This window comes from Ambystoma mexicanum (assembly GCF_040938575.1).
Source record: "Ambystoma mexicanum isolate Mex_15411 chromosome 12 unlocalized genomic scaffold, UKY_AmexF1_1 Mex_chr12_unloc.2, whole genome shotgun sequence".
Classification (NCBI taxonomy): domain Eukaryota; kingdom Metazoa; phylum Chordata; class Amphibia; order Caudata; family Ambystomatidae; genus Ambystoma; species Ambystoma mexicanum.
Window position 1 is genome coordinate 2279551 of NW_027182323.1, and position 11449 is coordinate 2290999.

The window sequence follows — 11449 nt, forward strand, 5'->3', positions numbered from 1 at the left end:
TGCATGTCTTCATGAAGACCACACAGGGAGGAGATATAAACATGCATACCTTTATGGAGGAGAGACAGGGAGCAGATATGAACATGCATCCCTGGCGAGGCAAGGAGAAGATATAAACATGCAACCCTTTATGAAGGCGAGACGGGGAGGAGACATCAACATGCCTCGCTGTATGAGGGGATAAAGGAAGGAGCCAGGACCATGCATCCGGAATGCGGATGAGAAAGGTGCTTGTTTGCATATCACACATGGTATGTACTCTTAAACTGCCTTATCCACCTGCTGGCGATAGCATGAACTGCAGTTCGATGCATGCGTCTCACCATGACCCTCATGACCCTTTTGACAATAATGTGCACTGCGCCTACTAGCTAGAAGATACATACACCTAAAAAGAGTGGGAGACATCCTTCTGGTGACACTAATATAAACAATACATCACTTCACACCGGCAGTAGAACTAGAATGTTGTAAAAGTTAAAGGTCTTAAGACATTTAACATTCTATGAACGTGATGATAAATCGTATTTTAAGGATAGCACGTTTGAAATGACAGAAAGTGAAAGGCCTCCCTTGTCTAAATGGGATTTAGTGAAGATGTACTTTTGGGTCTTATCTCATTGGGTAAGTGTAAGGAATGTGCTAGAAACAAAATAATTGTAACAAAGTGTATGTCAGAAGTGGGATTCGAACCCACGCCTCCAGAGGAGACTGCGACCTGAACGCAGCGCCTTAGACCACTCGGCCATCCTGACAGTCGAAATAAAGTTCGCAAAACATCTTCAGGAGGTTATGCACACTTTCTGTATTTGTCAGGTCCTGTTAATTTTATTACTTGAAATGTGCCCCCTCCTCTTGGCAAATGTAGGAGTGTTAAGTCGGCCCCCAATAACTAAGAAAACATAATTACTTTTTTAAGTGGTGAGTTGGGGTGTCTGTTCCCTGCTGGCTGATTTTCTTTGTTCTGCCACGCAGAGGCAAATGCACTTGTCTTGTAATAATCTGCAGCTACTCACACACTCCCTCCATTGCTTTATCTAGAATTTCTCCACATACCTTTGAGGTCAGGCTGCTGCTGATATGAAAATATTAATTAAGGATGCATCAGTATTCACAAACTAAAGGATTTGCCACTTTATGCCAAAGACAGACCTCTTTAAAGGTGTCAACTTATCAGAGACATGTGCTGCCCTGCTTTCAGCTCTTTGGTGTCAGGCAGTGAAGATGCCTGGAGATCATTGAAGTTCATGGTGAGGCTCATATTATGCACCCTGAATGATAAAACCAGGGACATCACCTATAAGACGTCACATTATGAAACTTCTCCATTATAATCTGTGCATTCCACAGCTACCTCAGATAGCCCCCAAGATCCTGCTCGCATCTTCCACTTGGCCTGAAATCACCCACGAGAAAGAGGAAGGGGACAACTAGAACCAACATGTTGCTTTGCATAAACCAAAGAGCATTTTGGGATTAATGACCACACATGTTTATATTGGACCAATATGTCTGTGACAGTGCTTTCCGCCTGCAAACATTCTGAGCACATAATGCACAAAAGCCTACTGCACATTTAATTTGTGATAAAGCCTATACAGTGCATGTCTGAAAACCATGAAGCATATATACTCATTTGGACAGACTCAGCCGTGGCTATTAGGCAATGGCTGTACTACTTGAGCACAAGGCTACTTCTTGTTTCCCTGCACAAATGTACGAGCACAAGCCTCCAAGTGCTAATGTTTGGTAGACTTAGGGAACCCCGGCACCAAACAGGAATTGCCCTTTTCTTTGTCTGCCCTTCGCTTCGGACGCCCGGGCGAGAGACACCCTTGATCTAAGAGTTAGGAGAAGGAAGGGAGAGGCATGGCTGAGAAGGTGGAAGGTATGCTATTACCATAATCGAGACAGGAATTCATTAACGTCCCCACGACAGTGGAATGTTCTGTTTGTGGAATACATTGCATGGCAAGACGCAGAAGGCATAAGGAGTAAAGAAAACGGATTGTAGTTTAGCTCCCATTTGGCTTTCACAGCGAAGATTAGCTTGCCAGATGCGTCCCAAGTTCTTGATTTTAGGAGAATAGTTTAGGATTGAGCCCATAAAGCAAGTGGGGGGGGACATTTAGACTTGTCTGTAAGAAGATGTTTAGGTCCAAACAGGACCAATTCAGTTTTACTTGATTTAGTTGCAGCCAGTTCTGTGACATCCATAGTCCCACTTCTTCCAAACATTGGTTTACTCTATGAAAGGATCCCTCACAGTTGCCCTGTTTAAAAAAAAATCAGTTTAATCAGCATTTGATTGAAATCCAACATCATGTTTCCTCAGTATATTCATTAGTGGTTGCATGTAAAGATTGAACAGCAACGGTGAGAGCGAAGAGCCTTGCGGAACACCACATTTCTAAGTTAAGGTATCAGATAAGAACTCTCGAAGTTTCACTTGTTGGCAACGGCTTGTTCAGTCTAATACTCTCCCAACTCTACTATGTTGGCATGCTTGCACCAAATCGATCACTCTTTAAATGTTATGTTATGTTATGTTATTTTGCATTTATATAGTGCCTTATGTACCATTGGTATGATCTCAAGGCACTGTTAGGTTGAACGCCCTGGGGAACCGAAGTTCAAGTCACTAGAGAGAGTCATAAGGTGCGTGTGAGCACCTTATATGTGTGCAGCCGGTGTGGCATTCGTGTGAGAGCTGCTTCTTAGCGGTAGGTGTCATGGTTGGGAAATCAGGAGTATGTGTTAGTTCTGGCAGGTTGTTATCCAGACCGATTCTGGCTGAGTTAGGCCTGAGGAGAACGCCTAGGCTGGAGGGTGTGTAACCAGCTGTGTTTAGTTAGGATGATGGGGAGTATGAGGCAAGTGATGGTATGAGAATAGCCATACCGAATGGTGACATAGTACTGCTGTGTTCTATTTGAGCCGTGGTGTAAGGAAGAGAGTAAGCGTGGAGGTGAGATATGGTGGTTCACCATAGGTGCTTGAGATTGAGCAAACTCCAATATTTCCATGCATTCCAACCGTTCAAAGTACACTGACCGTTCCATGCATTCCGACCATTATACCCACTTCACCCGTTTCATCCACACACTTCATTCATTTCATCCACTTCACCTGTTCCACCTACTCCACCGGTTCCACCCACTCCACCCAGTTCATCCGTTCCACCCGCATACTTCCCGGTTCCATCCACATGCTTCACCCGTTCCATCCACATACTTCACCCGATCCATCCACATACTTCACCCGTTCCATCCACGTACTTCACCTGTTCCATCCACAGACTCCACCCGTTCCATCCACATGCTTCACCCGTTCCATCCACATGCTTCACCCATTCCATCCACATACTTCACCTGTTCCATTCATCCATTTCCTCGGTTAATCCTCATATTTCAACCATTCTTCCACATACTTCACCGGTTCCAGCCAACCACTTCATCCGTTCCATCCGTCCACTTGACCCGTTCCATCCACATACTTGACCCGTTCCGTCCACAAAACTTGACCCGTTCCATCCACATACTTGACCCGTTCCATCCATATATTTGGCCTGTTCCATCCACATACTTGACCCGTTCCATCCATCTACATACTTCACCCGTTCCGTTCACATGCTTCACCCGTTCCATCCAAATACTTCACCTGTACCATCCATATACTTCACCCTTTCCATCCTTATACTTCACCCATTCCATACACCCACGTTTGCCATTCCATCTATCTACTTCATTTGTTCCTTCCACATACTTCACCTGTTCCAATCACTCATTTCCCCTGATTCCAGCCACCCATTTCACCCGATCCATACACATACTTCATCCTTTCCATCCACACACTTCATCCGTTCCACCCACTTCATCAGATCCACCCTGTTCATCCGTTCCACTCACATACTTCACCCGTTCCAACCCCATACTTCTCCATTCCAAGCACATACTTAATTTGTTCCATCCACTTCACCCGTTCAATCAACATACTTTACCCGTTCAATCCACATATTCACCCGTTCCATCCACTTATTTCACCCGTTCCATTCAACATACTTGACCCGTTCCGTCCACATACATCACCCGTTCCTTCCACCTACTTCACCTCTTCCATCCTTATATATCACCTGTTCGCTCCGCAATCTACACTCGCTCCACACTCTACATCCGTTCCATTCATCATACTTGAGCCGTTCCTTCCACCTACATCACTCGTTCCTTCCACCTACATTACTCGTTCCTTCCACCTACATCACTCGTTCCTTCCAGCTACATCTCCCGTTCCTTCAACCAACATCACCCATTCCATCACATACATCATCTGTCCGCTCCACACTCTACGCCTGCTCCACACTCTATGCCCGCTCCACACTATTCCACCGCTACACACTCTACGCCCGCTACACACTCTACGCCCACTACACACTCTATGCCCGCACCACACTCTATGCCCGCACCACACTCTATGCCCGCACCACACTCTTCCACCGCTCCACACTCTTCCACCGCTCCACACTCTTCCACCGCTCCGCACTCTCCATCCGCCCCACACTCTTCCTCCGCTCCGCACTCTTCATCCGCTCTGCACTCTTCATCCGCTCCACTCTCTTCATCCGCTCCACACTCTTCATCCGCTCTACCCTCTTCATCCGCTCTACACTCTTCATCCGTTCCACCCACTTCATCCGTTCTACCCACTTTATGCGTTCTATCTACGTCATTCGTCGCACGCACTCCATCCGTCCCCTGTACTCCATCCGTCCCATACACTACATCCATCTCATACACTTGATTCAGTTGTTCAACAATGATTTGTTATGATCATTCCATGCACTCTGAGATTCCATGCCATCTATCCGTTATATGCACTCCATCCATATCATATACTCATCCTTTTAATCCTCTCATCAACTTTGCTCCTCTCATCTGTTTCGTTTATGTCATCCATTTCGTTAATTTCAACCACTTCACTGCTTACATACAATGTATTCCTTTCATCCACTTCACTCGTTCTATTCAGTTTATCCGTTTTAATTTACATTAGCGGTTATTAGTTTTCGATTTCTCGCTCCGATCTTGATGCTGGATAGTTATTTAAGATATAGCAGTTTTGGGCTAAGGTCATTGAACTGCTGTTGTCCAGTTTGAGTCGATTATAGAGGAAGAGCCATGTTTTCAGTAATTTACGGAAATACATGTGGTCCTCGGTGAGTCGGATGTGGGGTGGAAGTGCGTTCTACAGAGTTGGGGCCAGGGCTGAGAATGATGATCCACCTAACCTGACTGAGTTGGTTTTTGGTATGACTAGGAGGCCGGCAGAGCTTCATCTTAGAGTACGAGGAGGATGATAGGGTTTTAGTTTGTCTTGAAGATATTGAGGTCAGGTTTTATGTATTGCTTGGTGAGAGCTGCATAAGGTTTTGAAAGTCACCCTTCGGGCAACTGGCAGCCAGTGCAGAGCTTTGAGGGCTGGCGAGATGTGATCTCTTGGGCCAAGTGCTAGCAGCAGTTTGGCTGAGGCGTTTTGTGCTCTTTGTAGTTTAATCAGTTAGTACCCGTGGACTCTGACATAGAGGGGGTTGGCATAGTCCAGTCTTGACATAACAATTGTTTGGACCGCGGAGAGTCTGTTAGCGAAAGGAGAGGTATGTAAAAATGCGCCTAAGGGTTTTTAGATGGTAGTGGCAGGACTTGGAGACATTGTTGACTTGGAGCGAGAGGGTTAGGTCTGAGTCTATGGTGCATCCAAGGTTTTTTACTGAATTGGCGGGTGTTGGCGAATTGCCCATGGCAGATAGCCAGGTTAGCGGGTGCGGAAGAAGTTCAGTATTGCCACATACCATGATTTCAATTTTGGAGGGGTTTAGCAAGAGGTGGTTTGAGGTCATCCAGTGATCTATGTCGAGGAGGCAGGAAGCGAAGTTGGGTTGGCAGTTGGGATTTGAATTTAGAAGTTTTAGGATTAGTTGTGTGTCATCGGCATAGTTGTAGCACAGGATGTTGTGCGAGCGGATTATTCGTGGGAGGGTGGCCATATAGAGGTTAAACAGGAGGGCTTATAGGCATGCTCCTTGTGGAACTCCAGTGTTGACTGGTCGGGCGTGGGAGGCATAGACTGGGAGTAGGGTTTATTTGGTTCCTATTATGGAGGAAGGATGCTATCCATTTGAGAGCATTTCCACTGATTCCCATGGAGTGGAGGCGGTCAAGGAGGATTGAGTGGTTGATTGTGTCAAAGGCGGCGGATAGGTCAAGAAGGATTAGTGCTGTGCATCCAGCAGAATCTGCTGTGTTTTTAAGGTCATCCCAGATTGACGTTAGGGTGGCTTCGGTTCCGTGTCGGGCTCTGAAACCGGATTGAGCGGGGTCTAGGCGATTGTTGGCTTCGACAAAGGCATTTAGTTGGGAGTAGGCGGTTCGGTCAATGAGTTTGGCAAGGAACCTGGTGTTTGAGACAGGGCGGTAGTTATTGGGCTCGAGAGGGTCGAGGGAAGGTTTTTTTTAGAAGAGGCTTGACATGAGCAGTTTTGAACGCATCAGGCAAACTTTCTGAGGAGAGGGAGTTGTTTATGATGGTTCTTGCGTATTCTCCAGCACAGGTAGATGTGAACATTTCTTTGAGGGTTGTGGCTGGGCAGGGGTCCAGCGGGGAGCCGGATGTTTTGCGGCCAGAGATGAGTTTGAGAAATTGGTCAGTTGATATTGGACTGAAGGAGTCAAAAGTAGGTTGGGTGGCGGTCGCAGGTGGTAGGATGTCAGGTAGGGTGGGTGGGTTACATGGTGGGTGAAAGAGAGCTTGTTTGTTAGTTAGAAAGTTTGTTCTTTCGAGAACTGTGGTGTAAAAGTGGAGAGAGAGTGAGTTGCACTAATATCAAATGTAGAGGTGTAAGTAGCAGCAAGTGGCTGTCAAATCATAACAAGCCATATGTATTAATCCAGGCTGCAATAAATGATTGAAAGTAACAAGATCATGTACGCAGAAACTCTTCTGCCATAAAGGAACCTGATGACGGGTTATTTATTCAGATCATGTGTGGGGCCAATGGCAGCATTATTCCAACTGGGCCTCATTAATGTTTCTAGTGTAATTGAATATTGCAGTAGCAGGAATGACATTTCACAAAGGGTTTACATTACAGATTGGTTGCGAGAGATGAAACAATCATCATATGCTTATTGTGTTTCAAGGGTGGTTTTGGTGTGACGGGCCATAAGTTTAAGAAAATATGTTAACCTGGCTTCCTCTCTCAATAGGAAAACACCATAACAACAGACAGACACAAAAAACATTCTAGCCCACCCTCCCCAAAATGTCTACCTTCACAGAACGCTGCCACCTTTGAAAAGGGAACTATATGCATCTATCCCAAGTCCTTACTTCAATAAGCCCAACCCTACAGGAGCTACCCGTTTCTCCTACCCATATTTCTCTACAGCGCCAACTCTATCTCAGGAAAACCGCTCCACACCCAGACAGTTCTAAAACACCACCATCAATGCCACTGAATCCGGTCCTAGTCTTCCAACCGATCATACCACTAGCACTGGCAGCACGCATGAGATGAGTGCATCATTGGTTAGTCCTGAGAGCACGTCTTATCTAGGATCCCAGATGCAAGATAACAACAATGAAGGCTATACTCACCCTCGAATGCAGCCAGGAGCTACTTAGCAAAGAGCACTCCTAAACACCAGATCCCTGAACAACCATGCCAGTGACAATCATGAACTAATAGAGGATAAACACATTGATATCCTGTGTCTAACTGAAACATGGATTGGGGTTACCAGTGGCCCTGCGATTAGCCTAGAAGTACCTCCAGGCTATTCCATTCTCTGTAAAAATAGGGAATAGAGCTTGGAGGTGGCCTAGCAATAATTGCCAAAGAGCAACCTCAGACTGTTTGTATCTCCTATTTCTTGTCAGGATTGTGGAATTCTTCTCGCCAAAATGAATCCTAATCCTAATAACTATTTAAATCTAGTCTTGATTTACTGCCCACCATCGATAATGCCTAATTTTAATGAAGATATCACTTAAACCCTCATTTCTTTGGAGGACCCGAACCGTGCAGCACTTTTTCTTGGCGACATGAATCGTTGGAAGGGTGACAAATCGGGCAGGGAAGCCATCGAACTCGAGAGAGCCTTGAACAACATACATTTCCAAGTCATAAACAACAAACCCACGTCAGACAAAAAACACATTCTTGACTGGGTTACCACTAAGAATCTGGTAGCTAAAATCCGCCAGACAAATCTATGCATTTGGTCCGACCATTATATTATTGAACTCGGACCCAGCTTAACACTTAGTCGGCTCATATGCTAACAACCTAACTGATATGCTAGAAAAGATAGCTCTGATGATTAGAACCAGACTAGTCAGAGACAACCCCCGACATCAAAAATGGTTTCCCCTGATTTGAGTGGTTTAAAAAGAGAAAAAGGAAATCTAAAAGTACTCTGGCTAAACACCAAACGGAAGAAAACAAAAAGGCAGACAAAATGTGTAAAGACAAAATCAGAGATACAAAAAGAACTATTACAATCTTGAAATAAAACATGCAGCTCACAGCTCAAGAAAACTCTTTGAGACACTTGGACTGCTTGAAAAACCTCAGGCATTTCAAACCCCCTTTCTGCCTACAACTCAAGACTCCATAGCAGTTCAAACTGCATTTGAAGCAAAAATTATTGATGCCAGAGAGAAAATTAAAGAAAAGATTATGCTTATGGATTACACTTCCAAGGACCTCCAGCACACAGATCCCAACAGGCTCAGGTTTGTCTATAGTGCAATAGGCCCATGGCCGAACCACAAACACAAAATGCTGGTGTGGGCCATTTTCTTTGGTCGAAGTGGGCCACTTTTTCAGGCAATTTGGGCCAGTTTGATGAGTTAATTCACTCTGTGGCTAGTAGTTTTGACCAGTGCTGCTGAATAAATATTCTTTAGTGTGCACAATTTGCATCACACATTACCAAAAAACTCCCCCTTGGGTATCATTCAAACAGTGTCACAAAAGGAATGAATTGCCATTTGCAACTGCGGGTCACTTTTTCATTGGTGCCTGGTGGTCCAGTGGGATTGCTCGAGGATCGAACGATCCTCGACCTGCAATCTACTTGTGGGAGGGCTTGTTGGAAAGAAGAGGCTCTCCCCTTTCCAACAAGCCCTCCCCCATGCAATTAGGCAGAAAATTCCAGAGCGGACAAAAAAAACGTGTCTTCTATATTTACATGTTGAAGCCATTAGGCTTCAGCATGTTAATATCAATTCCTGATGACGTCAGCGTGCGTAGCGTGTGTCAACGTCATCACAGACACCCACCCCCATCCCCCAGGCACGGAAGAGGAAGTCCTCCCCTTCACTGACTGGGGATCGGGGAGAGGGGAGATGCAACAGGGGGGGGCATCTGCACCCCAAAACCCCAAAGGTAAGTGCTAAAAAGGACGAAGTATCTCATCCTCAGCACTGAAAATGTGCTGAGGATGAGATACCTCGTCCTCAGCACTTAAGGGGTTAAAGTGAGTGGACAAGGCACATGCACGAGGCACATCTGGGAGGGAGCGCTGGTAAACCCTGAGGGCAGCTTGTGGGAGAGATACACTTGCCTGATTTTGCTAGGAGGGTGCAGCTGATATTCAGGGAGGTGGGTGACACACCAATCAGTGTCTGTCTCCTAAAGTGAGTGGACGAGAGACATGTCGTCGGATGAGAACTGTGAGCAAGACCAGGTGGAGATGGGAATCCCTGGGGACAGCTTTTGTGAGAGAGACATGCTTGCCTGGTTTCACTGAGAGGGTGCAATGGAGATTTGAGTGGCTGGTTCACAGACCAGTCAGTGTTAGTCTCATAAAGCGAATAGACAAGAACAGTGATCTCCCAACATTGCATCGTTTGAAGTACCGCAGGGGGCGATTTTCTCTCCAACTCTTTTTAATCTTTATATGGAGCCCTTAGGTAACTTTAGGACTCATTACAAGTTTGCTGGTATCTGGTAAAAGTGCCAGTGATTCTGGTTAACAGGACTTTTTAGCATTCTGGTCAATTACGAGTTGGCAGTAACGCCGTTGATGGAATTACCGGTCCCGGCACAACCACCTCGGGAAATACCAGTGCTAGTAAAATCAGAAGTCTGCGAACGCCAGTTGGAAACTGTGATCACTGCCAGTGTTCTTTCTGGAATTCCGGCGCCTCTCTATCCCAGCTTCAATATGTTTTCCGCAACCACCCTCGCAATGCCAGCCCTTTCACCTCTCTTCACAGGTTCCATCCAACCCCACTTACCCCCTCTCCTCCCAGCCTCGTCATCTCCATCACCTGTCTACTGCCGTGGCAAAGGGACGTTTTCCCTTTTCTTTTTTCATGGTGGTGGCCATCGAGAGATTTGGCACGTGCAATTGGTGCAGAGCACTTTTCCTGTGAAAAAAAATTAACTATTAGCACCCAGGAGGGAGCCCCTGCGGTTCTTATAGGGAGAAAACTCTGCAATGGAAGGGGACAGGGTCAATAATAGCTGTAAACTCTCACAAGACCATGAATGCTCTCACACTTTCCTGCTCTCAGGCTGGCGGGCCATTATCGGCCCTGGCTGCCGCACCATTGCCAGGTTTGTGTAACTATATTATTTCTAATTGGCTCCACTTTGATGACTTTCATTTGGATTCTGACTTGATTATTGAGATCTAAAATAAGTGACTGGGGATCAGGTGTCCACTTATTCGCATGGATGACAACACAACCAACCTGTAATTCAGACATAAGTCATGACATCACAGATGGAGTACAGTTTATGATAGAGGTGGAACGTCACATTGTGGCAGCCCAAGGATCGTATAGTGGTTAGTACTCTGGTTGTGGCCGCAGCAACCTCGGTTCGAATCCGAGTCACGGCATTGCAGTGAGGCAATGTCACAGCAGTTGGGCAGATATTTTAGAATTTCCATTAATACATTGGCAATCTCTGTGGAGGACTGAAACTATTCGATATGTCCTGTTACTGTTATGAACCTTTTGTTTCTTTAATGCTCTTTGCACACTTTTTCATCGGGTGACTATTCAATGTATAATTAAGAGCGCATTATGTGGCGACATTTGCAGTAAAGCCATTAGTACTTAAAACATTATAACACTGCCATTTACGTCAGTGACTACTAGCTTAATTAAGATATATGTATTGCAGAGACAGTATTTCCCAGTTGCAAATGGGAATAAAAACAACATCCGCGAGGGATTGAATCAATGACATTTAACTGATGTTGCCAATGGAGCGCGTTACAGAGAGCGCGAGGTCCCGCCTTTACAGTCATACGCTGATGATAATACAGATGTTTAAATAAACAGGCATATCTGTGGACTTGTGGTCTTTCTACATTGGGACTCATAGTCTAGTCCTAGGCTATTGTAGGCACTGGCGTATCTTTGAGTGGAATGAGAG

General features: G+C 45.6%; 1 non-coding gene across 1 annotated transcript; it reads right to left on the minus strand.

Moving 5' to 3' along the window:
• Positions 1-672: 672 nt before the first annotated feature.
• TRNAL-CAG (transfer RNA leucine (anticodon CAG)) lies at positions 673-755 on the minus strand. Its single transcript has one exon. It is a non-coding gene; the product is annotated as a tRNA-Leu (tRNA).
• Between the last annotated feature and the right edge of the window lie 10694 nt (positions 756-11449).